The 26,499-nt window shown below is 42.5% G+C and overlaps 1 long non-coding RNA gene across 1 annotated transcript in view; it reads right to left on the reverse strand.

Annotated features, from left to right (window-relative positions):
* Window positions 1-1,030: 1,030 nt before the first annotated feature.
* Window positions 1,031-26,499, reverse strand: part of LOC138296228 (uncharacterized) — a 45,777-nt gene continuing 20,308 nt past the window's right edge. Inside the window, exon 2 of the long non-coding RNA XR_011203791.1 lies at window positions 1,031-1,736. This is a non-coding gene — a long non-coding RNA (uncharacterized lncRNA). The remainder of the gene's footprint in view (window positions 1,737-26,499) is intronic.

The following is a 26,499-nucleotide window of genomic DNA, read 5'->3' on the forward strand; positions in this document are numbered from 1 at the left end:
TTTTTTATGGCAACAACTTTTGTTTTACAGCTGGGAGAACTTTTGTTTTAAAGGCCTTGTTTGGAATATCATTGCAGTAGGCCTGCAAGCCCTAAAAGCCCTCTAGAGGCCAAGTATGTGGTTACACTGCACTACTTTCTCCTATTTTTTCCCACTGGGTTATCCCCTCTAGGGGCTAACAATATGGTTACATGACCAAGGGCCATATGTACCAAAGCATTTTCCCAATGACACAGAATGGGTAAAACCATTTGATTTATCTGGCCCCAGGTTTCTTAGAAGTGATATTTTTGTTATGGTGCCCTCTAGGGGCTGTTTTGAGCATTACAGTCTAATGCCAAAAGTGTACTTCTGATAAAGGTTTGTATGATCATTGTATGTTTTAATAATCTGTCATTAAAATTATGACCATGATTCAGGCCAACTTAACATCCTTATTACACTATGACTGTTTGAACACTTGATATATTTGTGTGACCCTTCTAGTTTATTTCGCCTCTGTGGCTGTCTTGTGGCTGTTTTAGGGAATTGTGATAGCCTGATGGTGGGGTGGTGAAAGTGGTATTCTGTTGGAATTAGCATGGCAGATTTAAATTAGGACGCTGAACCGCAACATTTTTTGCTGCAGATAGAGCAATAAGTTTAATGGAAGGGCCATTGGAATTATATGGCGGGAAAATATTGAAATTATGAGGCAGAGTTGACCAATTTATGTGGCAAGGAATTCCAGTTATGAATTTACAATGCCAATAGCTCTACCTCAAGCACATATGAGACCTACTGCATTGCAAATGCTTGTTCCACCAGCTGTCCTGGCAGGTCCCAGGAAATTTGGCTCATGGACTGGTTTTTAGATAGGGTCCACTGAAAACAATTAGACTGATGGAGTGCTAGGCCATTGTTCTTACCATTCCTCTTTCAATAGATCTTTTCAGAATGTCCAACTGGTAAAGGAGAGTCAGTTCAATTCCACAATTTCATTAACAGTGTAACCCATTGGGTCACACATTAAGGACCAAGAGGTGGTAAGTAAAGTTAAGAGTTTAATACAAACTAAGGACCAAACTAATGTAAATGGATCTCAAAAACATGCTATTTAAGTACAGGATCACCAAGGGTGAACCATAGCATTGGATAAGGTCAAACTGCAACAGCATAAGCCATACAAGGATTTCAGTTGAAGCAATACAAAAAATAAGTAGAATCTGTTGATCAGTTTACAAGTCTTGATCCTCTTGTCTATGTATGAATAAATCTAAAGTTATCTAATAAATTAATCCTGAACTAAGTTAGTTGGGAAATCAGAGTTAATTCTTGGGAAATTGGAAGGTGTCAGTATAGTGGAGACCTTAGAAGAAATTCTCCTAGAGGTGTTGCATAGCATAAAGCCGCACAACAAAATAAGAGCAGAGAGGTCTGAAGTCCAAGGAAAATCCACTCTTGACTAACAGTGTGAATCCAAATTAAGTCCACAGGACCTTTGAGAATTCCATTTCATCAGAACCAGTAGTTTGCAGTCTTCCCACAGTTGAATTCGACAACTCCATTCGATTCTCTCATCCCACAGTCTGAACATCAAGACGACGACCTTCAATGTCTCCCTGATGCAGTGTGGACAGGAGTCCTTTCTTCCTAGTTTGTTAGCGCCTCTCGTCCTTGCCAAAGTATCCTCTCCGACCTCAATGTCTCTAATACACGATCTGATTTTCACTAACTGTAAAACCACATGAGTGCACCTGCAAGAAAAAGAACATTGCAGCGCAACCAAAACTTCATGTTGAAGGTTAAACAAAAGAAATCAAACACTTAAGGCTTTGTTCATATAAAACAGTCAATGCACATTCAGAATACACAATTGTAGGTGCACCTTAACAAATATAGAATGAATGCAGCCATTCATAAATGAAAACATGAGTATATAAGGAAACTTCAATAAGCAACATAACTCGAAATGCACAAGTGTAAATAGGAATGAGAACTACAAACTCATGTTAAAGTTAAACATTAGAACACACGCATTAGAATCTGTAGTCTTACAGTGAATGCACTATTAATAATACGAATTGGTGCTTCACTTTATATTAATAATGTTAAGGCACAGTAGATATGATGCTGGTCACGTTTCTAGGATTTCTGTAAAGTACAAGAGTGGAACCAATGCTACGCTCCTCCATGAGGTAAGTTTTGATATGTTCCAAAGCACAGCTAGATAGCATATGTTATAAATAAGAAAATTTAATAGGCATGATGCTGGATTGATTTAAAAACTGCATTTTCTTAGTATCTCTTCTGTATTTGTGTTGATGAGTGCTGTCATTCTGTGGGGGTCAGATAATGCAAAATAGTAACCCTATTTTTAAGAAATGTTGCAGTTCTTGGTTTTAAAAAATCTAATCCTCTTACCTCTTCCAGCCACATCATCTCCTTTCTTCCCCTCCTGGTCTGCCAAGCATGGATAATTAGAAACTGAAGCAAACTATTTCAGAGAAGCCCCAGCCTGATCCCCGAAGCTCCCGCAACCACAGGCTGACCCCCGATTCTTACCCGCCTCAAGGGCAACATTTTCTCCCTCTCCCCACAGTGCAAGCTACAGCTGCTTGAACTTAGGCTTTCAGGGAGGGTGCAGCATGTGATTCCAGTTCTTTTGAAATCGGCCACAGTTCACTCAAAGTAATTAAGAGTTCATAATAAAAAAAATAAAAAACAAAAAACAAAAAACAAAAAAAAAAATACAAAAAACACACACACACAAAAAACAAGAGAACCAGCTCATTCAAGCTATTGGCGTTGACAATGCTTTTTGCCATTCACCTTCAAACCATGGTGGGAAATCTTTAATCTTGCCAACTTGGAAACAGTTTTGAAGTGTGAAAGAAAGCAAGGTCATTGTTTCTGAGGGGGAGAGGGGTGGAGGATGCGGTTTAGGGGCATCTGAAAGTAGGTGTGGGGCCTTCAAGTCATCACAACCAAATATACTTTCAAGGAGCAGGGTGTGTGGAGGGGGTGGCCACTTCTACCTGGACCAAAACACACAAGGGCTACTAATGCTGCCTTCTGTGCAACACTTGTGAATGCTGTCAATTCCGTAATAGATTTCAATAGCACAGAGAAACCATCCATGAATGGGAAACGCCCCGTGTGCAGGGCTTTCCAGCTCACCAAGTGATGGGCTTCACCAGGTGACAATGTGGAGTGTGTTGATGTCATGTGACTCATTAATAAATATCCACTGCAACTTGCACTGTTAATGATATCCCATTACAAGATGGCATGCACTGTGATACAGCCATGGTAACAAATAGCGCCCATTATTAACCATCCTTTGCCAGGAAGGCTTTGTGATAATGGTAAATAACTTAAAGAAATAAATGTGTGTGCATTGCAGCTGCTGGGTCTCTGCATTAAAAAATAAAAAGCGTGACGGGGAACATGAGTGAGAAAAAGATTGTGGAAGAAGGAGAATAAAATAAGTATACAAGAATAAGGGGGGGAAAAAAAAAAAACACTGGAAATGTGTCAGAGCACAGAACAAAACAAGCAAGGAAACGTACTCATGAAGACATGAACAAAAAAAAAATGTTTTTTAAAAAAAATCCCTTTAATAGAGGATGGATGCAGCTCAACTAGAATGCTGTGAGACAGAAAACCTCTGACAGGACACAAAAATAGGAAGGAACAGCAAGTAGAAATAGAGTGCTAACAAAAGATTCTGATCATGAACAAGGGGCGGACCTAAAGTCGATTATATAGATATAGATGGGAAACCATAGATCTGCTCAAAAGACAGATAGAGTAGTCTGGGGCAGAGATCGAAAAACAACAAAAAAATAGAGGCAAAGAAATGCAAGAAACTAATCAGTACCCACACTTAGTATCAATGAAATGTGCAATGCATTTATTACCCAAGAATCTCTATTGTAAATAAATCTAAATAAAAAGTAACTAGTAATGCCAAGTGTTCTGGCTACTGTATCAATGTTCTTATTAGATGAAGCGAGGGCAAAACAAAAGAAAGGGTCCAACAGGAAAACACACAAAGGGGCGAAAGGTAGGGTGTGTGGGGAGAACTTGATACTGTATAGTTGATGGACAGTGAATGAAACATTATGTTTTGAAATCAATAAAAACTGATTTCAATACCAATGATGAAGCTTTAATTACCACTTTTCTGGTATGGCCTGTTTATTTTACAGGCTGGCACATTCTACCTGTAGACGGTGTTGTGTTGCAGACTCACTATTCTGCATTTATTCAAGGAACTCTACAGCTTCCTCTTCAAGCACCAGAACAACTGAATATTATTGACCTGTTTCAGTCCAAATCAGGCCTACTCTAACAGAGACTTCAACTGGTTAGCTCGGATACAGCCCACAGCTTAGCAAAAGTTCTCCCACAGGATTTTGAAAGGTCTTCAACAAGACCCAAATTTAACACTCATCTCGGACATTCATCTGCATGTGGTTCCCAAGTCAAATACTCGGCACCGTGAGGAGGGCACAAAAAAATAAAATAAAAAAAAAACCACACACCCTTTTGTAGCTCCCCAAGTAGCCAACTTGAAATGGCCGGCCCCTTTCATTACTAATTATTTGTTCTCCTGCCTCAAAACAAAAAGTAGCGTTATCACATTTTGTACTACAATGATGCACTGAAAGCAGAACAATGTCTTTTGTTTCCATTTCACAATAACAGTTGCTTAAACAAACTATTTCCACGCAAAAGAAGCCAAATTCGGAAAACTGGAGAATGCAAAGCAGTAGAAATAAACAGAGTAAATTATAGGAAATGCGTTAAAATAGTTTAAACAAGCTGTGCCCCTATCACCGCATGTGATCTGTGCTAATACAGAGCACCAACTCAAGAGGAAGGATGCTTTTTACAAGAATCAAATAGAGATAAGGATCGGATTCTTAAACATATATATGTTACTTAGCCTAGCCATAAAATCAGTTTAGTTTTACAAAGATGAATTTCAGTCGCTATGTTGGGGAGGGAGCGAATGAATATATTATATATACACACACACTTAAAAAGGTAGAAAAAATATTAAAGCCGGAAAAGTAGAAAATAAAATGTGACCAACAAAGAAGTAGAAAATATAAAACGTTGGGAAAGCAGTAAAACTCGAAATAATGCATATGTTTGGGCTGAAGTAAGGAAAGGGTTAAGGAGTAGTTTAGAGTTAAGTTTAGAGGTTAGGGCAGCAGCAGCTGCTGCAAATCTCAAGGGTGAGGCAGGGACAACAATGAAGAAAAAAACAACAAAAAAAAAAACACACACACACACACACACACACACTTACTTTCCAACGCCACTGCCTTGCTCCTCTTCTGGTGTCCCAGCATTCCCTGGGACACATGCACAGGCTCCCCAGCAATCCTGGCACTGCTCATGCTAAACCGAGCATGAGAGCAGCACCAGGATTGGTCCGAGTGGCTTGGTCTGCCACTCAGACAAAGCACTGGAGCCTGTGCAGTTTTTCCAATGCGGCTGGCCAAACACACATGTGCACAGACTCCACTCCCCCTCCAACCCCTCCCATGGCCCAGCCCCGCACATGCTGCTGGCTGAGCCAACAGCTGTAAGATAAAAGCTAATGAAATATGGTTTTATTTTACAGCTGCTGGCTCTTACCAGGGGTGAGGGTCCTTCGCCATTGTGGAGGAAGCGCCCCTGGGTTAGCGTAAGGTGTGGTGACAGGCTCGGCTATGGTTAGGATTAGAGTAGTGCCAGGATTTGGTCAAGGTTTGGTTAAGATTGGGGTTTAAGAGTAGGTTAAGTTTAGAGACTCAGTGAAGGCTAGAGTAATGGATGGTGTATCAGATGGTGACAGAAGGAAATGTGGGAAAAGATGGCGAAGGAGGTAGCACCAGAGATCCCTCATAAAATGATAGAGACTACACGGTATAAGTGGGGAAAATGTGGGGTATAACAGTGAGGATAAAGTGACTGCAGAAAACACAAATAGAGTCGTAAAGTTGAACTTTCACGCTAAATTATTTACTTTTCAAACACATGCATTAACCATAACTTTTATTACCCCTTTTATTACCCCTAAAGTCTTACTTTTACGTTTGAAATCTCCATTTTCTTTTCCCATTGTTGAACACATTTAATTGGTGGGAACTTGGTTTCCAAGGGTAGGACAGGAGGAGAATCATTACAGACGTATGGAATCTAACATCTACAATCGATTCTACTCCTCTGTCCTAACCTCCGCACACTTCATCAAAACCGACCAATAAAAAAATAAATAAAAAAAAAAATTGGAAAAATTGGAAAAATTCAGGAAATATATGATACTTCCCCAGTACTCCTTTACTTACAATAGGCAGTACTTAATTTGTGAAAATATAAATGCCAGGACCCAAGATACTTCTCAGAGGACACTGGTTGGCACTTCCCACTCTCCCCCAGCACTGTCAAATAGTAACCATCACACAGTAATAGTGTGACATTTTAAATACTCCAGGTCACTTAAATCTACATTGCTGGTCCGGGCCTGCATATTTTATTTTTATTAAGTATATTAAACACGAGGTTGATGAGCTCCGTTTAGAAACCGACAATGTCACCATGTGATAAACTGTCATAATAAGTGTCAGTGTTTACAACTAAGTGTCCGTGCCAAGCACCTGCAACCAACACCACAAATTAAGCAGGGAAGGAATTTCTTGACAAGGCTTTGTGTATTTGGCTATCTTCTACGGACTGGTCAAGGACTTGTGGCATGGGGCATATTGAGATGCTGTAAAGATAACATGATCAATGAACCTCAAGTAAGGCCACATGTCACTGTGCATATAGATGTTCGATTGATCAGATTCTAACCTTTCAGATGCGGTTCGTGACAAATGGAGTCCTCTGCAGTTCTGGTCCTCAGATTCTTGCCCAGTGCCCAAGCTATTCCAGAGTGGTCTTGTGGTTGAGGGTATCATGATATAGACCGGTCAAGGAGAAGGGGTGTTGATCTCCTCCCATTTTGGTTAGTAGTTTTAGTACTTTTCCTAGGTCAGGATCCAGATTGGTAGTCCAGGAGAAGATGGCTTGGTTCCCCATACTCCAGAGGTTTTCTGGCTACTTGGCTTTCACGATTGTCTTCAAGAAGGGAAAGAGTGATGATGGCTAGTTATAGGAGCTAGGGACAATTCCTGAAAGGAGTAAAGCATTGGTTGAGTCAGTTAAGTCTGGATCCAGAAGGAGGGTAGTGTTGTATGAGAATCAACACGCAACAGGGACAGAACAATACCGAGTGGATGCTGTGCACTTTGGCAATGGGGAAGCTTCAGTGTCAATGTGTGTTGACTGGGACACTAAAGCATCATGGCAAAGATGTAACCACTGGGAATGAAAGTGATGGATAACTTAAAATCTGTGGCACAATCATAGAATGTTAACAGCCAGGGAATTCTGAACACCCCCGGTCCTATATCCAACCCCACAGGTTTCAGCAGCAATACTCGCATTAAGCATCCCTTTATTTGAGCAGAGAGTATTTTGTAATTAGCAGCATCTATCAGGTAAACATTTTCTGAAAGGAACAAACAATTTGCCTATGCAGTGTCAGAAATGTGTAAGTTTCTTATGCACACTGTATAACTAGGTAAATCAATTGCTTGGGAGGCACTGGGGTGTTCGCTTACAGTTAAGGACTGAACCAGTGTATTCTAAGAATGGGGGATAATGACTGAATTAGCGAACCAGTGATAGTACCACAAATCCATGTTTGGAACCCCTCAATCGGCAGCTTGCTGGTAGAAGTGCAGTGGATCAGTTGCACTTACCATGGCACTGCCCCACGTTGCAAAGAAACTGGCAAGAAGTGTTAGTGGGCATAAGTGCAATGTTTTTACACGGATATTCCACTAATCACAGCTGTAAGAAATTGGGTTTTAGTTGCGAAGGAGGAGTCCCTCACAAGTAATACGTCTACAATTGTATCCTTAATGGGAACCAAGTATCTCACAGTGGCACTCGAGTCTCAGGGTAGGGAAGGAGAACAGTTCCAGGACTCCTCAGGGACGGTGGCGTCTGCTCGCAGTGCCAGTGTTCTGGCCCTCATCAAGAACATTCAAATTATTGTACAGTCAGTCTTTCTTTCAGTCTGTCATAAACGCAAAAGTACTTTTATCACAAACACACTAAATACTACACATTACAAAAATACACACACACACATCAGGTAGATGAAAATACCTTTGGTGACACCCTCATATCACCCCTAATGGGTCCAGAACCCAATCACCACAATACCCTCTCCCCCTCCTACCTAAAGCTGATGCAACATCACAATATAAGGTGGTGTAATTTTAAATAAGAAAGGCCTATTGGATTAGTCAAGGGGTCATCCAAAAAAAAAAAAAAAAAATGTACTCAGTGAAGGTCACGTTATAGAAGGCATCCATACACAAGCCAAGGTTACTGGCTTTATTAGGATGTCACCACATTAATAAAGTCAGCCACGTCATGACTCAACCTTGCATCAGCAATGAAAACAATGGGACAAATACTAAGTTACATGCATTTATTATAATGACAAAAGTTAATTGTTCAATCATCATCGCTGTTAAATAAGCACAACACAAAACGTGTGCTTGAATCCTTCTTCACTTGCCACAGACCACATAAAATACCCATAGGACCAACCACAAGGACTCTCCGCTCAGAGTCCAAGAGCAAAAACTCCAGCTCTGAACCGCTTGATTCAGTAGGGAAACTGGCTGGGGTGGTAGAGGCTCATAAATTCGATGCATTTTTTAGACCCAGGCACTTTCATAAAACCATCCTGGGCTTTGCTGCACTCCCTGTACCCCCACAACATTTAATAATCATGTTGGTCAAGTTCTGCGTGGCATTATGGAGAGTTCTTTACCCAATTTCATGCATAGATAATGCAGGGCTTTGCCGCTTGGTTTTCTTTGATTCAGCCTTGAATATGAAGAGTTGTCACTCTCTCCTGGTTCCTTACGGATCTTTATGGCAATAGCCACATTCACAACCTACTAACCACTGTTGTGTGCCTTATGACCTATATGGCAGCTGCAGGAGCTTAAGGATCCTTTCAGATTTATATATTCGTGTCATAACCAACAGAGCCTTCCTTTTACCACTGGTGTTACTACAGAGGGTACTGTCTCCTCTCAGACCAGGACATTTGCTATTCCACAAGTTAGGGGAAGATACATATCTCCATCTGCATGTATGCATTCACCTGGCATGTGTGCATGTTTGTTTGTAGTGCGATGTTCCTGCATATATTGAGGTTTACGAGTGTCAAACTATGTATCTCTGTGTTTCCAACAAAATTGGTTTAAAAAAAAAAAAAAAAAAAGTATTTATTTACCATTAATTTTAGGAAGCATAATCTATTGCCAAGGTAGGACTCCCCTTCACACTACTAATTTGTATTGCACTTACTGACATTATATATGTTAGTTTGTTAAGTATCCCCTGGCCCTGAAGAATGCCCGTGACCTGTATTAGCTAGGAATAGGGGAAAAACATGTTGGAAGATCACAGATGATTGGGCCATTAAGCCTACACTCCATCCCAATGTGTTTTTTTTTTTTTTTTTTTAAACTGTGCCAGAGGTTTCTACTAAAAGTGATATCCTAGGTTTACCTCTAGGTGTTTTTAGTTATCTGGATCCCTCTCTGTCCACTAGAATTGTATCTAATAATTACCTCTATTTTGAGGTAGAGTCTGCCCAGTTGGTATTATTCAACCAGGGTGGGGACATGTTACCTATGATGAAGTATGCCATAAATAATGGGCGAGGTCTCCTCTTCCAATAAGATGTATTTCTCGCTAGGGAATTCCCCAGTACACCCAAAGAGTGTCATCAGCATGGCATACACCACAATAGGTCAGCCCTATAAAACCATCACACCTGTTTGTGTTCATTCAATCATGCAATGCTCATCATCCTTCCACTTCTGTCTAAATCCTCCTGCACAGCATTCTGTGACAATCCAAAATGGCATCTTCATGTTTTATCTAGAAAGAGCTCCTTTGAGGGACTCAGTTCCAACCCTGGCTGACATCACTGTTGGATCCCTTCCTTTGCTGGCTCCAAATGTCTGAGGTTCCTCCAGTGAGACTGGCTGACAGGTGCAGTGTGACAAGCTAATCATCGGATGCAGATTTCCCCCACACAACTGCCTTTCCCACTGTTGATTGCTCGTTTTTTGTGGGGAGGCCTTTGTTCCCTCTGATGGGGAACAGAGTAACTTGTTGTAGTGGCCCTTTAGTACCTGGGTTGAACACCCTTGCTTAGTCCAGTTCCATGGCCTGTGCCTTTTAACTCTCGTACACATTTCATTCATTTTCATATTTTGTTTTAGCAAAGCCTGTTTTTAGCCAATAGTTTTTATATTCTAATCAGTTACCTCTTTCTCAGAAGACAGTTCATGCTGCACATTTTATCAGCCATTGTACAACAGGCACTCTATGCCTTGTATGGTACATGAGATGCCAACAAGTATTGCCAAACCAGGTCATGTCCAGAAGACATCATTACGTCAGGCCTCTTCTACGAACTCTGTATGGGTTATTATATAAACAATACATTGGCCATTGGTAGAGGTCATTCTGGTCATGTCCGTCCTAGGGCACATACCACATGACCGACAGCTTTGCTGATTCTGGTGCGGACTTCAGCTTCCTGAGAGGGTTGCCATCCAAACAGGCAGACCCCTGCTATTCTATTCAGGTGTGGGCCTGGGGTTACTCCCTTAGGTCAGGACAGACAAAAGGGTTAAAACCACTATGGTCTCAGATTTAGACATACGGTTTTGGCAGGAATCTCTAGACTTTCTAGAATCATACAAAATGGTGGGGTTGTTTATATAATCTTTACCTTGGTTGTAATGATGATTACTGTATTATGTATTATCTGCTTTGCTATATACAATAGGATGCAATTGCTTCAAAACAATTTTAAACCCAGTTAGCATCTTGTGACCTGCCTTGGCACGTGTGAGTCACCAAGTAACTGTGTGAAAGGGGTATGATCTGTTTCCACAACTTTCCTGAGGAGTCAGTGTGAGGTTTAGGTTGACAGGAGTTAGACCGACAGCATCCAAGAGGTGTGGGGTTGACTCAATCTCCTACACTTAATGCGTGTTTACGGCAGCGGCACCACTATCATCAAAATAAGAACTGCAGGACAGACTTGTCAGAGTAGGGAGGACAAGTCAGAAATCTGACTACGAGCTGAGCCAGAGACATACGGCAAATTCTTAAGTATCATATGATGTGGCTGGGTGTTATTGGAAACTGCATGTTTTGTCCCAGTTTAATACCTTGCTGGACTTGTAGGCTTAAATTGAGCTAAACTGTACTTTATGGCAGATTTCACCTATATGTATAATAATGCACTGAAAGCTCTACAGATTTCCTAAGCACTACACACCCACACTATAAATGCCATTTATGTTTACCCCAGGTCAGCACCTATCCTTGCAGAGTCCTCTCTATTACAGCCCCTGTGCACAGATACTGGGCTGTGCACAATGGCAGGCTCGCATGCATAGCCCACACTTGCATAGGCACATGTGTTACCAGCCCAGTGCCTCTTCCCCTAGCTGTGCAACAGCAGCCGTATTTTAAAAAGGTGGACTCTGGTGGTTATCATGCTCAGATCATTTACTGTGAATTTACCCTGAGTGAGACTCACTTACCTGGTTCTCGCTCTATAGTTTCCATACAGCATACATGGCAAACCTATCTATTCAGACGGGAGACTACTAATTTCAAGGCTTCTGATTCATGCATGTAAAAACCACATTCCTCTGCGGGCTTCAGCAGACAGGGGGCTGGTTTTGTGTACCTTGGAGTATGCACTTCCAGTAATGTGCTCCTGCAGGCCAGGGCACAGCAATTTCATCACGCTCTCTCTCTACCTGCCATTGTGCTTTCTCTGTGCTACTGACAGGTCGGATAAGAAACTGTACATTTGCATACGTAATATCCAATCCTGCAGCAGCAGACTTGCAAATCCATACATAACAGAAATCTGATTCAGGCCCCAAAAGAAGCCAATGGGGGAAAAATACATTCTCACAATTTGTTTCCCAGAAATTTTCCACTTTTCTCTTCTAAAATGTGGATATGAAGAATACAGGTAGCCCCATATTTTCCAACTACTGTAAGTGAATCTGTAAGGTATTGTAGAGATGGTATAAATGAAAGAAAAAAGTTGACTCAAGACTGATCAGACACCCATGGCAAACTGCGGCTGGGCTTCTGAAGAAAACGTGTATATTTGCTTTCACAATGTTTGAATGATCTCAACCACAACCCATTGGCATAGCAATGACTGCTCATAACTCCAATGTCTCCATATAGTCAATTACTGAAAACAATACACAAACATGCTACAGTGCCAAGTGGACACAGTCTCAACATTTTCACCTACGGCGTATAGCATGGGTAGTGACTGACAATAACTTGGAAGTTCTCAGACCTGAACCTATTGGCAACAACATGATCAACTGCTAGCGTAGTCAGGCTTTTAGACTAATTAGAGCACAGTGAGAAAAAAAAAAAAAAAAAACAAGTATTTGAAAAGCTAATAGGTCTACCATTGCCTATGTCCATTTTTTTTTTTTTTTTTAAATGTTGTGCCACATCAGAAGGGAACCAAAAAAAATAAATTAATTAAAGAAATATATATTTAATAGATTGCAGGGTGGGTGCGCGCTATGGAGGAACAGGTGGCTGGGTAAGTAGGTGGAAGCAATGGAGAGGGTAAGGGTGCTACTGAGAGTAATGCAGGCTTCTTCAACAAGTAGTTCGTGAGCTACTAGTGGCTTTCCAGCTACCAGTAAGTAGCACTCCTGTGTTCAGCTCAGCCTACTAAATTGTAGGCTTTTGATTGACTTGTATACGTATCCAAAATTCAAGGGCAGCGCCTCCATTAGGGCGGAGGAGCATCCCCGCCTGCTAGCAGCGGCAGTTGCAAACCTTTTACCAAAAAACGCTAAACTGTTTTTTGTTTTTTTTTCAAATTTTTAAATAAAAGGGGCTGGGCCACATGCTGTGACCAGCACTGAGGGCGGAGTGCACAGCCCTCCCCCCCCCCCCCCTCCCCCTCAGTGCGCATCTATGTTTGGGGGTCCGTCTCAGTCTGGCCAAACACATGCGCAGTAGGCTCTCCCCAGCCCAACACAGTTGCCGGACTGGGGAGAGCCTGCACAGGCTCACAATCTGCCAGGGAGTGCCCTGGCTGAGTACTCCCAGCCAATCTGAACGCTGCTTTGAGCAGCTTCAGGATTGTCTGCTGGGCAGGCTGGGAGCCTGTGCCTGTATGCAGCAGAGAAGAGGAGGAGCAGAGCGGCTGCATGCAGATAAGTTTTTATTTTAATTAAATTGTACCCCCTTGCGCTCCCTTTGCCACCCCCCAGCGTGCTGCACCCACCCCGCATGAGCGCAACGAGCTGCGACTGCCAAAATTGAAAATTGTGTAGTCAAGAGAAAAAAAAAGTATTTTCAGAATTCATAATCTGATGTTTAGAGAAAATGGTTGGATTCTCAAAATATATTTAAAGCTTAGAAATAGTGTTACCTTGGTGCCAGGGTCATTCAAGCTATTGCCATTATGTATTATCTATATAAAGGCATTCTGCACTGGAAATTTTTTTTTTTTTTTTTAATTGCTGCTGGCTACCACGGCTATGCACGGAGGTGATCATGGTTAGTAACTTTGACTGGTGTGGCTACTTAAGTAATCTTGCCTCATGTGGTCACTGTTACACATTAATATCAGTCGCTCCGGGTGATTTTTCATTGACCACAAGTAGCTCTTATTACAGAAAATCAGAAAAGGTTAGAGACCTCTGGATTAGTGAATTACATTTGAGGGTTGCAGACTGACCCAATAGCAAACAGTTACCTAAAAAAAAAGAAGGAAAAAAAAAAAAGTTAAAGCTTTTGCTTTCAATACGAGGAGTAGGGGAGCAACGAAGTAGGTAAAGGGGAAGCAATGGAGAAGTGCAGGTATTTAGGAGGGTAGCCTACAAAAGAGTAATAAAACACATGAACTCATCTGGGTGCTTAAACATTAAAAGTTAGTCCCTAAAATGTGAGCAGAGGAAAGATACAAGTCAGTAATTGAAAAGGATGGTAAAGGGACTATGCTCCAGAGGAGGGACAAACACAAGAAGAGGATTGTAAGCCATCCAATGAGAAGCAATCAAATGAGTGACAATAAAGGGAAACAATGGTAAGCAATGGGTAGGCTCTTAGGCCCACTATATTTTTGGTACGTCCACAAGGTGTCTTTTGCACACAGCTGGCTGAGAGCTGCCTGGTAGGCGAGACCTAAAAGGAAAGTAGCAAAAGCAGAGGGGGACATAAATTTGTCCTCTCAGAGAGACAGCCATCAATTTGTCCACTCAAGGAGGTAGATGAGAAAATTGAAACAAAAACGATGATGGGTGAGGGTATACAGTACCACTGATGAAAGATGAAATAAAACCGGCAGACAGTCACTTTATGTAGCACCAGACTTGCATGCATTTGGAGTTCAAAGGGAACATGAGAGACTGGCTATGCATCAAGAACTACCTTTTCAGCTAATCAGTCTACGGGTTGTTTTTGTTCCTCTAAAATATGCCAACTATTTTGAAACTTGGCAGAAACACAAGTCACATTTTTTATTTTGGAGTACATCCCTGGAGGAAAGAACATATTCTTCTTGATAACTGAACTAATAAAAAACAAAGACTGGTTCAAGGGCCATACCATTTCCGATTCGTCATAGTCCAAGAAAGTGACAAACCACCACCAAAAGTCAGAAGAACTGATCACTCTTGTCAAACAAAAGAAAATACGAAGGAGTACAGCTGTCGGTTAGACTTAGCAGAAAGGTTAAAACTTGCATTTTAGGATAAAATAGCTTAAAGTAGCACAAAATGTACCGGTAAAAGTACCCCAAGCTATGCTAAGGAGACTGAACGCATACAGTAGGCATGACGCATACAGCATAGCTTGGTTTATCAATAGCCCTGGTAAGCACTGCAACAGACGAAGTACATACCGAAGCTCAACTGCTGACTCGCCAGATATGTCCTGGCTCCAGACCTGCCTTACAACATTACACACGCAACACAAGACTGTTCTAGCCATCCCATAGGACCTTTAAGTTCTAAAAATAAGAAATAATAAAAGATCAACCTCTAAATTTCAAAAAGAACAAATCTTAATAAACGAAAAGATTAGTGTATTATCTAGAAAGACAAGTGGAGACTAAATCTTACAAGGGCACAGAATCTTGGAATCACCATGTTCTGCTAGGTGATACTGTGAAAATGTATGCATGCAAGCCATTCATGGGTGCAGTTCCTGTACACTGCCAGTGTAAAATAAACTCAAATATGCATGTGTCAAAATGCCCGTGCTGTCCAGCCGGAGTCAAAAAATGGAAACATTCGAACAGAAGCTTTTGGAAAGGCAAAAGGCCTTCCACAAATACCCTCGGGATAGAAGATCTCTCTCCTTAGGTGCCGTCAAGTCCAAAGAGTAGGTGCGCGAGCCTTGAAAAGAAGAGTGGACCATAAATAGGGCATCCAAGGAGGATGTTCAATCCCTGGAAAAAGCTCCTTCCACTAGACGGCCTAAAACTTAAAAAACAAATTCGCTCCGCAATAATGATTAACCGCCCTACACAGGCATAATGCAATACTTGAAACATGAATTCAATGTATTCCTCTGGGTGGCCGTTTTTTTTTAAAGTTTTTTTTTTTTTTTTAAACTGGCATGGTCAGTATTTTTATTTTGTGTTGAGATCAAAAAATTAGGTAAATCACCAAAGGCTACTATTGTTGCCCTTGTGTCGGTACAGCCTTTAAACAATAAAGTTAAAAAAACACTTTAAAATGTGTTCTACAGCTGCCTTATCTGATCAAGTAAGTAAAGAAAGAAAAGCCCTATTAAAAACGAATACAAACAATGTTAAAATGTTCTAGTTAACTATCCTGACCGGCCCTTTCCAGAAGCTTAAAACGTGGCGACGTGGCCAGTACTGTTTTCTGGGAAAGGTGGCGACCTGAGGAGCTCTATTGACCGAGAACAGACAGTTAATGCAATTAGTGACCGGGCGCGGCAGCTGATTACAAAGAAAAAAATAAGTCACCGCCGAGCTACGTAACCGGGACCGGGAACAGGAAGTTGTGACGAGCTGCAAGTCTCTGCACGTCCCCAACTTAACGCTGTTCACAGAATTAATTATCCAACTACCGACAGCAAAACAGGTTCTCTCTTTCCAATGAATAAGGCTATTTTAGGCCTGCTGAGACTTCCAATACAATTAAAATAATTGAGTAATTTATTTTACAACTAGTAGAACTACAGGAATAATGAAAGCTATCAAGTGTTTTGTACACAAGTCTTCAACCTTCTAATACTTCTCGGTCCTGTGAACACTTCTATTTCCAGGCACAAAGCAACAAGAAATATTTAGGGAATTTTATTTAAGGCATGCAGCAAAGTCCTCTCTTCAGGTGGCTGCACCTAGACTTAATTTCACTGAAGTGTCACTTCACAACTTGGAACATTAGGTTTAAAACAGGAGCAGCTCCTCCTTAAGGGTGGAGGAGCGCCCCCCGCACCTCCTCCGGCTGCAAATCCTTTAAAAGAAAAAAAATATAATAAAAACCTTGTTTATTATCCTGTTCTTTTAAAGGGGCGGGCCACAGGCTGTGATGTGCACAGGTGGAGTGCTCAGCACTCCCCCGTCAGAGCGCATGTGTGTTTGGTCAGCCTTCTTGGGCTGTCCAAACATACATGTGCAATGTGCTCTCTGCAGCCCAGACCCAGAGTTGCCGGGCTGCAGAGAGCCTGCACAGGCTCCCAGTCTGCCTGGGCGCTCCCAGCCAATCCTGACGCTGCTTTGAGCATCGTCAGGATTGGCCACAGGGCAGGCTGGGAGCCTGTGCCTAAGTGCAGCCAGACTGCAGGGAAGAGGAGCATGGCACTCGACGGCGTGGAAAAGGTAAGTGGTGTTTTTTGTTTTAAATTTCATTTATTTTAAAGTTTATTACCCCATCCCCTATCCCATCCCCTCCAACCCCCCCCGCATGCGCCACCTGTATGGAGCAGGGGTCATTTAACTGGGGGGCCTCAAGTGATCTTGAGGGGGGGGGGGGGGGGGGGGCAATCAGCCTCTGGCCAAAAGAAGCGTTATACTTCTACCAGTGTTTTGTTTCAGTAAGCGGCAGTTAGCCACTCTGTAATGGACCATCACTTATATCTAATGTCATTTATATCCTGGCTGAGAAAAGGTGTCAAAAGGAAAGGGACTCCAAATATTCATCAAACTCCTCACCCCGATGTCCAATAATCACACTGTGGATACTTTTAAATGTGCGCAAGGCCTGCCTGACCAGAATAATGTGTCGCGCAATCGTGTATTTGATTGCAATTTTAAATCTGCAACAGAAATCCACTTCAATTAAGTCTAGACATATTTAGACATTGCCAGTTTAGTAAAATAATTTTGAAAAATTGAGGGGGCCCACATTTTTTTTCCTCTCACGGGGTGGTGTGGAGGGTGCGTCATTAAATAGTTTCAACACCACTGGTATAGAGGGAGAGGCCGAACAAGTGTTCCTTTAAAAGATTATGGAACTCCAAGGTGACTTGCAATATCCTCATCCTGTAAACGAGGGAACACTTTATCCCAAATAATACATGGTCAACCCTTCACCTTTCCCATAAACCACTTAAATCCTTGGTATATACCTTTTTCATAGGAGAGCACGTTTGCAAACGAAGATTGAAAATAAAACCTCTATGCAAAACTAGACATGTCAAAAACCTGTTAGCTATTTGTTGCAAACAGCAATAAGCAGTTCAATGCAAGACAGTTGCAGTCGGTCGGAACATGAAGTAAGATTCTATAGCTTTTCTCCAACTATCTAAGGCGTTAGAAAGATGAACATGTTTGCATTGTAAGCTAGAAAAACAGAGCAAAGGAAAGAAAAGCAAGGTTCAGTTTTCGTTGCTAGACAGCTGCTTCAGTTATACTCCATGCCCTGGCCTGCCTTTCACCTCGATTGCTGGTACTAGCAGCAGGCACTGTGCTCTCCGAACTCGATTATAGTAACTTATAATAAGAGTTCCTATGTCTTTTCTTTAGAATCGGCGACTGGGTGCATCGGAAGTCGCCGATAACAACAAAATACGAGACTAGCAAAAATACATGTATCACAGAATCCCAATTACATAGGAATAATGGAAAAATAAAGTAAAACAGTCAATTAAAGATACTTTTGTATATAACTGCTATCATTTCTACTTTTATAAGCCTCTTTGTCCACCAGATGGATGCTCCCAGCCACCTTTCATTCTGCCATGGGGGGGGGAGTAAGTGGGGAGAGAGAAGGAGGGGGCAACTCGTTGGAGCTTCTTTTCTACTAGATGCCTTACACACATGCACTACCGGGAAACAGGCACACAAACTAATCTAGAAGATTTAAAAAAAAAAAAAAAAAAAAAAAAAAGTAAAAAAATATGTACACACACACACACACACACACCCACCCCCTTCCTTTAGTCACCAACATCAAAAATACACACCACGACTCACTGAGGTTGACAATTTCACCCACAGTAGAACAAATCCACACACACACACACATCCAGATTGTGTTGGAAACCTCGAACAGTTTGAAAATGTGAAAAAGTTGCAATGCCTTCTAGAAGTGAGATTGCATGCCGTAGAAATGTCAATGACAAAGTAGTATTTATAAAAAAAATGATCTGGTGATGCAGCTGAAGAGTTTTCCAAAAGTCGGGTTCTTGAGCACTTTAGATCAATAAAGCCATATGCTACAAAGACTATACTCAATGGTATGGTAAAGTATTGTTTTATTTTTTTTATTAAAACGCATCAATGCTTTGCCAGTAAGCTACATTTTTCAATCTAACCATACAATTTAAATATAATTTTCATTGCCCCCACAAAGCAAAATCAAAAACAAATTAAAAAAAATAAAAAAAAAATTACGCCGTTGCTTGCTCCCTTTTTACGGCTTGACCTTTGTAGGAGTTTACTAGAGTAAATTACGGGATATTATATATTCTGAGAAGTTCACAGGGAGATTTTCACATTTCTCTTTCTCAAATATCCTTATAAATTACAGCAAATTAAAACTAAATTAACAGATTTAGAGAAGAGTCTTGGACCACAATCAGCTATTATCAATAGTAAATTGTCCATAATCAAATGTCGATACTTGGAAGAAAGTTGACTGAAAAAAATAAAAACAAAGCATAACCTTAAAACTGACCCACATGCTGCAACCAGCCCATCCAGGTCCCACTGTACTTGCTAGATCCCTCAGCACGTGTCTCATCAGGACCTGTGGCACCCTTCACGGTCATGTCTTAAATGCTACTGCGATCAGTACTGGCCGTGACTAGTAAAGTCTAGTTTGCCGCTAGGGCTGGAGGACTTGAAGTGCATTGCTTTAATGGGGCAATTGTGTTTTTTTAGCAGCAAACGTTTCAATGCATGCAGCAACAAAAGTAAACTGTGGTTGGATTCAATGGAGCATTAGGTAGGGGCACCAGACTCCTAAACAACTTTACATCAGGTACAATGGAAAAACAGGATGGATTTGAGAATGAGTGCACAGGGAGGGACTTTTCACCCAACAATTTTTCTAAAAAAGTTGTCAAAATACCTTTACATATGAAATATAAGTAGATCAGATCAAGATTGTCTTGTCCTGGTAATGGGACTGCAGTTGTTGAAACCTCTGGAAACTCAGAAATCACCTCCCAGCAAGCAAGTCACTAGTGAGGGGTTGAGAAGAATATCCTAGCTTATGGGTGCTCAGAAAACGGAAAAAGAAATGGTAAGGCGAGCGAGTCCCTGGAAGATGCAGGCTGACGCTTTAAGCAAAGGATTGCATGGTTTCACACAGTCTTAATCGGCAGATTGAGAAAGGGGCGGGTGAATGGAGACAGAGCAGAATTCTATTGGCTGTAATGTAGTCTCCTTCCTTTCTCCTCCAGCCCCATCGTTCACTACGAATACCTTGTGGTCATGCAGCCTCCAAACACGAGGCAGTCCTTAGCATGTTACATGGATTATGGACGAAGCAGGGAAATATCAATTGTTCTTTATTGCTATGTTTGATGTAACTATAGTTGCTTTATGCTACCAGGAATTGGATCACGCCTGTGATAAGGGACAAATGCTCAGCTTAAACAAGTATAAGTTGTTTCTTGGACTAGGGCATCGGGCCAGCCACAGGCCTGTTGCACATGTAACTGAAAGATTCCAACAGATGAAAGGAAGCCTAGATCAGCTGAAGGCAGGGTGGACTGGCCTATGGGGCAATCAGGCAGTGCCACAAGGGCTGGCCGACAGGTCACTCTGTGGGCCGTTTTTAGGCTGTTTGCGGTGGGTTTTATGATGTGGTGGGACTGTTTTACTGTCGAGTTCCCCCAACAATACCACAAACATTGCCTGCAGCAAGCTCAAATCCATGCAGTCTTCCATACGTTGCGAAACCCATCTAGAGCATCTTTACAAGGTCAAAACCGAACCAATTTGACAAAAAAAAAAAAAAAAGCTATTGACTAATCAGAGCCTCTTCCCTGGTTTTCCGTCCTAGTCCGGCCCGGATAAAGGACATGGAGAGAGACTGTTTAGAGCAAAAATGAATGGTGGATATGCTTGAAGCACCAGGGGTGGTATTTTTTGTGGAGAGGGCTCGTTTGGGACTAAAGATTATTTGTTATGCATTAAAAGTGTGGAAGTTTGCACACTTGGGGGCCAGCCTTTCGAGCGCTTACAATGATTTTTTCTTTGCTCATCTGAGCTAAAGCTCACCCCAAAGTGTCATCAATAACAGACTGTATTGTTAAAGAAGAGCAGGGCCGTGCCCTTCATGGTGAGCACCCACTCTTGAGGCCTAACTGCTTACTCTGGAATGCTGGGAGTGGGCTTCTGTGGGCCAAACATCTGGAGCCTGGGTGCTCATGGACTTCAGGAGGATGGATGCGGATGCCAAACGCTTGTCGCTGACAAATGAGGAGACCTGCAGGACTTGAGTTCAAATCCCACCATGGCAGACTCAGCCCTTTATCCTCCTTCATAAGTACATGGAGTATCATATACTGAATATTAGTAACATCTGTTATTTACAGTGCTTAGTGCTTCATACAGACCTTCTGCCAATTCTATTTATGAAAAACGCCAGCTTGTAAGGCACTCTGCCTCCGCCCACGTTTTAGGTTTGTCACATGTACTCAACAACTGTTCTTGTACATAGTTTCTTAGAAAGCACTGCACCCTGCGTGCCCTCAAGGTGCAGTAAGAAACCAGACTTTTCCGGTCACGACCAGGGTACATAACTTCTTCAGATCAGTCACTGCAGCGAAAGGTGGTAATATTTCTTGAAGAACATGTGTGTGGAAAACGTGTTAGGCAGGTTGAGCCTCTGTTACTCTTCAGTTATCAATTGGTGATATTTAAACAATAGCAAAAGCCAATCTATTGGACATTGGCTTCCAGTCTTTTGGCTTTGTCAAAGCATGTTTTGTTTTAGTTTTTTGGTAAAACGTTATTGTTGGGAAGCTGGCAGGGTCCTGTCACGCCAAAAAAAAAAAAATTGCCAAATCCAAAAATAGGTGGCTTCTCTTTCCTAGGTGAAGTTAAACAGTGCCTGTAATAACTTTTCTTGCTGTCCCATCTTAAACCATCCTTTCACATAAGATTCCTAAACATATAAGAACATTCATGCCTCCAAAATTCCATATTTATGAGGGGCGGTCTACCTAGTTTTGTATAGAGCGCTCCATACCAGAAACTTGTGACCAACAGGTGCCAGCAGACCTCTGCTACGAGTGTTTAATTCACCAAGCCACCTTGCCCACAAGAAGCCTACACTCATTTAGCTTAGATTTATTACTCGTAAACTGGACAATCAAGTCTTACTCTGCTTGAACGCAGGACAGCACGCACCCGTCTCTTCATAAAACTCTAACCCTTATATTCACGCAATTCCCAGTCATGTGACTTCTCCCTTCCTGAGCAATTGCCCATGCGCTCATTTCCCTGCAACGAGCAAGACCCCTAACCTTTCACTGTCAGAGGAACTAATACATGGTCTGGGCAGGGTTGGCTTTAGCACTAGTAGCGTCCAGTGCGACAATTTTTTGGTGCCACAAACTCCAATGACCTCCTCGGATTCACTCACTATCACGGGGCAAAAGTTCCCCCTCCTCACTTCATAGTCCCTCTCACATACACTTTGTTTGTTTTAAAGCACTGGTAAAGGCTGGCTTTTCTAATCCACTCAGCTAGCCACATAAAACACAGATCTGTTCTTTGCAGCAGGTATAATTAACCTTCTGTTCTACTTTATGGCGAGTCAAAACGGTCACTAGAAAAAAAACTCTGATCTCTCTCTAGCAGGAACACTAATCACAGGAGTTATCTTGACATGAAGGCTGCCTGAAAGCTGTGCGCACAAAAACTTTGCAGCAGGCACTTTTAAATCCTAAGTTATTGCTAAACACAGCACCATCCCTGCGGTCAGTGCCCTCTCACCCCCCATTCCAGGTCAGCACCCAGTGTGGCCACACCAGTTGTACTGGCCTAAAGCTGGCCTTGGGCAAGGCAGACAATGAACAGAGTATAGCGGGAGCCGACTGGTCCAGCTAGGCCTGAATAGCCAAAGCACGGGCCAGGCCATCAAAAGAACCATCTTGGAACGAGCTCAGGTAAAAATATTTAAATGGATAAAATTCCATTAAAATTCAAAAAAGTTACATTTGAACAAATATATGTTAGTTTGCTTGATTGTATTTAGTAATGCATATTAAAATTAATGACATCTGAACAAGAGAAAAATAAATAAACAAACACCTTAGGCCCCAGAGTACCAGTAGACATTTCAGTGCGAGTTGTGACTATATAAATAGTATTGATATATATTCACTTAAAAAAAAAAAGTTACAGGGACGTTATAGTTAGGCTCATATTTTAAACATACAAAACCATAGAAATTCACCTGTTTTAGAGTTCAAGTAACGAACTTGCACCCCCGCCATGCACACTATTTTTATGAATATATTTGCAGCAAATGTTAGAGATATTATCAATGATGTTATAAAAGGTCATGAGTGCTCTAATACCTGGGGTAATTAGTGCATGGTGAGGGTGCAAGTTATAGTTACCTTTGAGGCTCAAGTTATAGTTACTTGAAATTAACTGTACCAGGTGAACGGCTATGGTTTTGTATGTTTAAAGTGTGAGCGTAACTATAAAGTCCCTGTAACCTTTGTTTTTTTAAGTGAATTTCCAGGCTTTTTTTTTTTTTTTTTTTTTAAACCCAAAGTAATTTAAATTACTCTACGTTAATCCTGCCTCCCCCCCACCCTCCAAATGACTACCCAACCCTGCCCATACACGGCCAACCCCCTTCCACCCATGACCACTCAACCCCACTTAGGATGAGAAATGTTCTGACAAATTGAAAAAATAAGAAGTATTTGGCAAGAACAAAGAGTGCTCACCTTTCTGTATGTACTTAAATGTTTGAAGTTGAAAAGAATTTCAAGCTGAGAAATGACAACTGGCACCCCTAAACTGGAACCCTCAACCTTCTGTGTGAGGGTCTGAGACCTTAACCACTAGATGATTCCTTAGTTTGCAGTATTCACACGTCTCCGACATAGAATTTAAAGATGGTGATGGGAAAAAATAAATAAAAAAATATATATAAAAAAAAACAAAAAACCGTAAAATGTTCCATCACTTGGAATGGTTAACATTCAAAACAAGAGTATATAAACAGACACTGCCATGAGATACCAGGATTTGACCCTTCAACGTATTGAGTGAATCCAAGAGTTTTACCAGTAGGCCAGAGGTGACTGTTCTGCATCAAACCTTAATATAGCATTCCAAACATCTTGCTAGAGTGATGCTTTGAAGTCACTGTGTGCAGAGAGAATTGAAATAACTTCTCTTCCATCCCATAATGGGAGAGGACGAAAGAAAGAGCGAGCAAGAAAAAGAGCAAGGAAGAAAAAAAGAAAAGAAAACAGGAAGAAAGAAAAAGAAACAAGAGCGAGAAAGTGAGAGAAAGAAAAAGAGCGAGAGAAAGTCAGGACCACCGGAAGAGCCTCAGGGCCCCCGCGGTCCTACCCTGCATTGCTCCAGCAGACAGAGCTGCTTTAAAATAGCTCATGTTATAACGTGCAGGGAACGAAATGAACTCCTTGCTTTCAGCAAGTGGGAGCAGTTTGACAGCTCCCACTTGCTGAGAGAGTTATGTTTGCTTTTGCTTGGCGTGACCTGTCCGCTTCTGCCAAGCAAAAGCTAACAGCTACCTCCTGAGAGTAGACACCTTGGGAGGTAGCACTAGCCAGCCCTAGGGTGGTGGCAGTCCCCAGGGCCATGCGGCCTCTCGTTATATTGTATTTTTGTATTTGATTTGACCCAGAGAGGTGGTGGCCCACAGCTCCCCACCTCCCCCAAATCTAAATCCTTGCACCAGGGAGGTGGAGGTCCCCTTGGCAGCAGGTTTGGGTGGGAGGTGGTTTACTTGGGCCCCCACATACATTACTGATTCTTGTGAAAGCCCTAAGAGGGGCCCCCTTGCGCTCTCCTTTTTTTTTGCCCTCATAATGCCCCCAGGACCTGGTTCACCCGGGGGCTACAGCATTTTTAAAATGTGAAAGACCGCAGGCCCAGCCCCAGATCACCTCTGACAACTCCCACTAACAGAAGCCATACCAGGGCAAGCAAGCATAGACCCAGATCAGCTCCGAGAACCCACCTTTGCCGTCCCGGCTGAAGCCATATCAGAAGAAGCAACCACAGCCCCAAGCGAGCGGCTACGGGCGGAGTCCCCACCAGACACCACGAGGGACCCCCCGTGGTGCAGGGGGTGGCTGCAGCTCCCCCACCATCCTCCAAGACATGTCAGGCCCCTGGCAACTTCTGACCAGGGCATCCTGCATCCAGTTTAACTTTTGACTGAATGGTGCAGGGATGGAATTACCTTCCTGAAACAGTACTTCTGGCAATACCAAGCCGCCCCACCCCCATGTGCCCTGTTTGTATTGTAGACGGCATGTTGTCTTAGTTCTCATGTGCTGTATGCACTGCTGCTCCTCACTTATGGAGTGATTGTGCACTTGTGTACACAGAACTCTGGCAGTGCACCAAAAATATGTACAAAGGACTGCCATAGCACCTCAAACCCGACCAGCACGCATTCAGTCTATGCGCACAACTGTACCAGTGCACCTCAAACCCCACCAGCACATTCAATATATGCACACAACTGTACCAGTGCACCTCAAACCCCACCAGCACATATTCAGTCTATGCACACAACTGCACCAGAGCACCTCAAACCCGACCAGCACGCATTCAGTCTATGCGCACAACTGTACCAGTGCACCTCAAACCCCACCAGCACATATTCAGCCTATGCACACAACTGCACCAGTGCACCTCAAACCCCACCAGCACGCATTCAGTTTATGCACACAACTGCACCTCAAACCCCACCAGCACATATTCAGTCTATGCGCACAACTGCACCAGTGCACCTCAAACCCCACCAGCACATAATCAGTCTATGCACACAACTGTACCAGTGCACCTCAAACCTGACCAGCATGCAGTCTATGCACACAAATGTGCCACTGCACCTCAAACCCCACCAGCACATAATATGCACACATAGCTGTACCAGTGCACCTCAAACCCCACCAGCACATAATCAGTCTATGCACACATAGCTGTACCAGTGCATCTCAAACCCAACTGCATATATGGATGTGCAGCCACAGCTCTGCCAGTGCTTTTCAGAACAAACATACTTGCAGCTGCTATTTACACACCCAGCTCTCCCCTTTTAGGTCCATCTTGGTTTGAACAAGGCCCTGTGTACACAGCTCTGCCAGTGCACATAGGTCTTGATATGCATTTCAGCATGTACACAGCTCTGCAGATTCACCTGAGCCTAAATCTGCATATATCCAGCACACAAAAAGCGCTACGAGTACACATCAGTCACGACCTGCATGTGCACACAGCATTACCAGGCCAGTCTATACCCAGGGTGCACTCAGGTCTTCAAGTGTGCTTCATTCTTAAGCTGTACATATGTGCTCCGAGAGTGCAACTCATCTTCGATCTGCAGTTACACTGCACACACACAGCTCTGCCAGTGCAGCTCGATGCACACAAGGTAAGCAAAAAGCTCTTGCAGTGCTCTTCAGTCCTGATCTGTGTAGTGGCTTGCATGTTTACGAGTGGCAGCTGCCACTGAACGGGGGAGGGGGGCAAAAAAATATATATATTATATACACTTACCGGTTTCCTACAGAGACTGGTTTGTCTCCTCCGTCCGTCCATCCATCCATCCATCCATCCCATCCCATCCATCCTCACGCACAGGTTCTCAGCCTCATGCAGCCAACCATGGCGCTGCTGTCACCAGCATGACAGCAGCACTGTGA

Source organism: Pleurodeles waltl, chromosome 1_2 (genome assembly GCF_031143425.1).
Source record: "Pleurodeles waltl isolate 20211129_DDA chromosome 1_2, aPleWal1.hap1.20221129, whole genome shotgun sequence".
In the NCBI taxonomy this organism is placed as follows: domain Eukaryota; kingdom Metazoa; phylum Chordata; class Amphibia; order Caudata; family Salamandridae; genus Pleurodeles; species Pleurodeles waltl.